Raw genomic sequence first — 6,783 nt, 5'->3', positions numbered from 1 at the left:
GAAGAAATACAGCCGTGGAGCAGGAAAGGATCCCCCCCAGATCCACCCAGAGCCAGTTTTCTTTTTCCAAGAGTCTGTCAGCATGAGACAGCTGTGAGGAGAGGCCTTTATCTGTCTAATGCACTGTATTACAGAAGGCCTCTTGGAAAAAGCTGTGTCTCTGAGCGTCTGGATGAAAAAGCTCCGGATTGAATCCCTCCCCTCCTCTGAACAGATTAGGACCCTGTGAGCAGTCACACATCCGCAGCCGCCGCGGTGCTCTTTGAAGAACCGCGAGTGGCTGTCGACGCCATCAAACACGGCAACAGGAGCGCGGCCCCCGGACGCCGCACCGAGGGACCCAAATCTCCAGGTTTCAGAAGACCAGCAGGCCGCTTGCTTTGAGGCCTGCTTTGCCTTGAACTCCCTGATGATCTGTAAATAAACACGTTTTAAGTCCCCCGACTGATAAGTGGCCCCGGCTGGCTTTGCGATGGGCTTTCTTTGGGAATTAGAAGAGAAAAAAAGAGAGGAGGTGATGGAGGCATAACAAATTAAGAAAGGACTTCCTGGATTGTTGGAAAACAGCCGCGGGGCCTTTCAGGATGATAGCAATCGGGAATGACAAACAGGAAGTGACCTCAGATCCTCTGTGAGAAATGCCAAAGGGGCTGATGTAAAACGGATACTTTTGGGGTCCTGAGAGACGCCCTCCTTCTATTATATAATTATATTTTAGGACATTTCTATCTAACAATGGAATATATAAAATACAATTTCAACCCTGTTCTTTGATCTCAGATTCTTGGTCGACGGTTACTCCACTTACTTGTTTTTAGTTTATCTGGCAACGCAAACACATATAAATGGATTTCCATACTTATAATAGAGGGCTAGGAATTGATATTTTCAAACAGATCAGGGATTTCTATGATTACATTACAACTATAGCTACTACCGAAGTAATACAGATGGAGGATTTACACTGACAGCACGAGTGATTTGACCTTGATCTAAAGTTATTTATAAAATCTTAAAGCTTATTAATAGCACTCTTTTCCAGAGTATAAAAAGGACATCCTGAAATAGTGAACTTGCAGATAAAGTTTTGTTATTTTTGCTTGATAAATCAATGACCCAAAGAATCCTCCACACTGTCATCACTTGCACTCGTCGTATTGACCATGTTTAGGTCCACAAACATTCAACAGGTAAAATCTTAATAGAGCAGGTACATGTGATCGATTAGTCATTTCCTTCACAGATTTAAAGTTTCTGTTCCCAATAAGCCTTAATGACAGGCAAAGACTTTGTTTAAATACTCACCTGCTCTATAAACTAATAAACTACGATGAAAAATATAAATTAATTTCTACTCTGCATCTCTTTTTGCAGCACATCAGGGAGCCGTTTTCAGACAATAATCTATTTTTTGACGCTGCACACTGTATTGTCATGAAGCATCCTCTCTCAGATGTTCTATTCATAGGTATGTAGACTGTGTACCTTACACAGAGAGCTCGTCCCTATTGGTCCTTGGGGACGCCCCGGTCCCTGCAGCACCTGTTACCCTCTACAGAAGAGGATGTCCTCTCACCCATCAGACCCCCAACCCACACATAACAATACAGAAAAAGCTATACCCCTCTGAAACAAAACACAGGGATATACAGCGTTATATATAGATCTCAGGGACACTTGTCCCAGCGGAGCGTCCATCTGATGCCATTGTCCCCATGTTCATGAACACCCACACTCACACAATGCCCAATCTTTGAGCGCAGTTTGAAGACAAGGTGAGGGGCGAGACAAAGGGTGGTATCTGCACCACAGCGCCTTCCTCTCTGCCTTCGGGCAGGGCTTCACAGTCACCGACACTCTGATACCAGAGCAGAGAGAAAGATCCCGGCTGCATCTCAGATCTGTTGTTTGACAAAGGGTTTGGGGTTTTGGTCTTCTTTGTCTGGTTGAGTTTCAGATGTTTGGCTTGGTGCTCTGCAGAATTGGAGATATAAGTGAGAGTAACAGCACCACTGCCCCCTTCTGGCAGTGACAAAAATTGAATTGACCAAAGACAAACTTTGTCTCTTTGATTCTCAGGTCTATTAGAAGTTGCATCAGCTGTTTCAGTCGTGGACGAAGTACTCAGACGCTCAATTCAAGTTAAAGTACCAATACTACAATGTATAAATACTCTAATGCAAATCATGCATTCAAAGCCCGTAAAGATATTACCAGCAACGTGCTCGAAAAGTTAAAGTTAAGGTTTTATAGGAAAAATGTCTCTTCCCACAACGTTGGGAACCATGTGATTATTCTGTAGCAATATGTTTTATTTTATCAGATTATACCTTGTTTTTGAGTGAAAAATCGTAAAAATCTAAAGTAAATACACACCAAAAATCACTGGGTTACAAATGTAGCCAGTTTGGGTTAAAATAGCACTGACGCAATATTGGGTTGACTTTACCCACTACCAATGGGTTGTTTAGTCCTAGAGTTAGTGTTATTTCTGATGTTACTGTTGGGTTTTACTAAATAAAATGTGTATTTTGTAAGAAAGTAAGTGTTAAACAAAACTAACTCAAGTTTTACTTTAAAACGGTCATACATATAAATGAAAATGATACAAATATTGAAAACCCGTCACAAATAGCGATATGCAAGTATGAGAGGAGCTGGAGTATGATAGTTCACAAGAATTTATTTTAGTTTGATTAAAAACTACTAAAATAAACCGCTAAAAATGTGTCAAAACAATCACAATTTCCACATTGGAGCATTTGTGACCAGGGGATTTAAAGTGTGTAGTAACAACAGCTGTTAAATAAATCGAGTAATATTTGAAAATTCTCAAGTCAAGTACAAGAATCTCATAAATGTACTTGCAGTATTGTCCACCCTGCAGAAAATGATGATATTAATATACACAGTACTGATTTATCAACATAGCAAAAAGTTGTTTTTCCAAATCATATGAACACTGTTCCTGGACAAGATAATATTTGGACTAATTTTCCTTTTCAGGTCAAAGCACATTTCTCAGACTGGCTTCTCACATTAGGGTGGGGGAAAATCTTTCCAGTCTTTGTGTTTTTGTGAAGCTGCTGGGCTGGCGGGCAGCACGAGGTGCATCCTGGACACGTTTACACCCAGACTGCAGCTGTGTCAACACCTTGGCCCGAGCCACAGCCTCGGCAGATACTGATAATTTATCAGTGTATCACTGAGTTCAGAGATAAAGTGGATAACAAGTTTTTGATGGCACAATTTAAACCTTCCTTTCCACTTGATACTATCCTTTAACACTAACAGAAAGTGACTCTGCAAGCTTAACCAAGCTTCAAAGAAATAACGACCATATTACACATGAATTGTATAAATTACAGTTAATAACTACTTTGATTATACTCATAAAGTTTTTATAAAGTTTCCACTGATTGAGACGTAGGGAGCCGTATAATTAAATGACTCTACAGTGGCCTCGACCAGGCTCTCCCCTCTGAGTCACCATATGGAGCTGATCTGCTGGGGTTATATTAAAAGGCCTGGGTAAAGGACAAAGGTCAGAGGTCACTGCGGGTCATCAGGGCCTCATCAGCGTTTGGGGTCAAATCAGCACCCTCTGACATGGAGCTCGGCTGCAGATTTATTGGTAAAGGCGGATCTTTCACATATAAATTTACAGCCTGACTGCAGTAAAAGGCCTTCTTTTTCTAAAGGAGTTACTAGAGTGCAACTTCAGTGGTTATTGATATCCTTAAAGGGAATATCAGGATACCAAAACATACTTAACTCTTAGTTTGGGCTTTCTATTTTGAAAAAAGATTCCATATTAATAGAAAATAAAGAAAATATCTGGTTTCACTGAGTGTAAATAAACAACTTTGAGGCAGTGACACTTAATCAGCAAGTGAACTCAGCTACCGGTGTTCTTGGTGTTTACCTTCTTAACCTGCTAAGTGGATAATGTGAGAAAGGTCAAAGGTTAATCCAATGAAGCAGACTCTGAGGTCGTAAAGAGTTACCTCGATTACTTCAGTTCCTCATATGGGCATCGCAGAGGGAACATTGATTCTTTGTGCTAACCAGCTATGGCAGCAAATTAACACTTTTAAAGCTGCTATAATCTGTATCATTACATTGACAATGGATAAAATATATAACATTTAATTTGAGAGGGAGAAATATGAAAAGACTCTGCAATTTCCCCTCAGCAAGGCCATTGTTTGGGTTGCAACCTTGTTTTCAAATGCAGCATGGCAGCTGTTTCCACTGAAAAAAGCTCTACAAATCCACTCTACGTGACCTGCCAGCTCCAGCTTTTCACAGAATTCCATAGAATACAATGGTAGCTATTTGCTCAGATATTTCAGTTGTGACCAAAGACCGAAACATCTAAGCAGAGAACCCATTTCTGCCAAGAGAATTCTCTCAAAAGGTTTTGTTAGTATATTGTCATAGCCAGCAGTATTATCCATGTTGTTGCTGATAAACACACTCGACCTGCCACTCCATCACAAGGTCAGAGGTCAGAGGTCAATGTCTGAACCCAGTACCGCTGACCAGCACGGGGTGAGTTGTATGGATGTGGGTTTGTGTTTGGGGCAACAATGGGAAACAAAAGGCCCCCCCCCACCGGCTTTCTCCCATTACTGCCCCATCCACTCTCTGTTCACCCCTTCCTAGGTATCTGGTGTTATGTGTTTCTTTTTCATCGGGCTTCCAACTGCAACAAACACTGGGAAGAAGGCCGGCCAGGACAAACACACAGAGGAAAACACATTCCTCCTATACAGAGCGGAGTTATTATCAGTGATGGCTGAACACAGAGGAGGAGATGGTTCAGTGAAACACAGGAAGCAGCAGGAAGGAGAAGACCGTATGTTTGGTGTAACGGAAAACATTAGGTTAGTCTGAGTGGATTTAGGAGGTCATTGATATCAAATCCAAGAAAAGAGCAAACAATTATCCAAAATTGAGTACTAAGTACTTCACTTCAGTAGGCATTTGTTGCACAAATGTTTCGTGTGTATTTTCATTTTATGCAATTTTAGTTATTAGAGAGGAATTTACCTTTTTGCCCCAATACATGTATTCTAGGGCTGAATAATTAGTTGATAAATCCATTAGTTGATCAACAATTTGAATTGGGGTTTGGACAGTTTTTGGACCAAACAAGACATTTGAAGATATATGAATTGTTATTGTGAGGAAATGCAATTTGTTGTTGATTAATCATAAAAAAATAAGATGATTCGTTGCTTACTTTGTAAACACAACAATCAAAGTTGTCTTTAGGTACACTATGCAGCCTGGGCAAAAAAACTATTGTCAGCTTTTCTATCAATAATACATATACAACCTTCTTCCTCAATGTAGCTTCACTATAATTTAAGAAGAAAAGAAAAAAAAGACAAAACTCAGACAATTAAACAAATCGACGGGTAATAAAAAGAGCTACAGAAATAAAATATCCTGACACTTCTTGTAGAATCAACAGATTATTAAAACATCACCAAAGAAGACAACACGGAGCTGAATACAAAAACACATATTACAGCAGAATGCATGGATGTTGCCGCGTATCGCAGTGGTTGTTGACGTTCTCATCTGGAGAGTTAAACTAGTTCATTGTTGTGCTCACCTGTCTGATTGGCCTTATAAGAATCCTATCTGTTATGAAGTCCTCCACAGTCTGCAGTACATCCAGCTTAATCATCCTCTCTGTCCCAATGCACCTCTATAAGTTCACATCACAAACCTCACTGAAGGTAAAAGATGCTCAGTGAATGCAGAACTCACCTGTAGGACCCATCATGAGCATTTTACCATGTAGCATGATAGCCAGACCCAGCATGCACCTGTCCAGGTAACATCTTGGGTGTGTTTGATTTGGTTCACATAGCGTACTGGCCGGGTGGTGATTAAATCAGTGCTTAAATAAGGTAGATGGGGAAAAAACCAATATATGCCGAGGTACAAATGTGAAACATAACCATATCACATAAAGATATAAAGCATTGATTCTTGATCAATAACTGTCTTTGAAGACTGTGTCAGGGACGTTGTTTGAAATAGTATGGAGCAGGCCTACAATACTTGAGATAAAGAAGTACTTGAGTAAAAGTGTATTACCGACAATTAACAATACGGAAAATATGTTTTTTTTACATTAATGTGAGTTAATGCACTTTGATACTATCACCTGTGATTTTACGTCAAGTCACTATTATTTATATACATGTAAGCCCAATATCACAGATCATAAATATGCCTTTAGGGGCTTTACAATCTGAAGGCCTAGAACATAAGACACTTTATATCCTTAGACCCTTGATTTAGATTTGGATTTAGATTTGGAAGGAAAGATTCTTAAATGGGGGTCAAAAATGAAGAAATAAACCTCAGGAGGAGCAAATGAGGAGCCATTTCTCCTCCAGATGTTGTGTTAATGCAGAATAGACCAAAAAAGCTCATTTCCAATCTGGCAAATTGGGATGGATGTAAACATATATAAAGAATATGGATCTGAGAAGACTTTGAGCAATTTCCAGGTGCTACCAAATAGATAAACATATGAGCCACATGTCTTCACCATTTTTCTTAAATAATCTCAGTACTTTTTCCACTGTTGCCAAACTCTCTTCAGTTTGTGTACTTAAGGCGGAGCATATGTTGTAGTGCAAATCTCTTCTTCTCAAGAATGGAGCCACCTTAGTAAGGAGTGGAAATGTGTGTTTGGTTTGTCTGCATGTTTATTCGCATTTTTGTTGTGCTTGTACTGATCTGTTCGTGTTTTCC

The sequence above is a fragment of the Anoplopoma fimbria genome, chromosome 13 (assembly GCF_027596085.1).
Source record: "Anoplopoma fimbria isolate UVic2021 breed Golden Eagle Sablefish chromosome 13, Afim_UVic_2022, whole genome shotgun sequence".
NCBI lineage: Eukaryota > Metazoa > Chordata > Actinopteri > Perciformes > Anoplopomatidae > Anoplopoma > Anoplopoma fimbria.
This window is presented reverse-complemented; position numbering follows the sequence as displayed.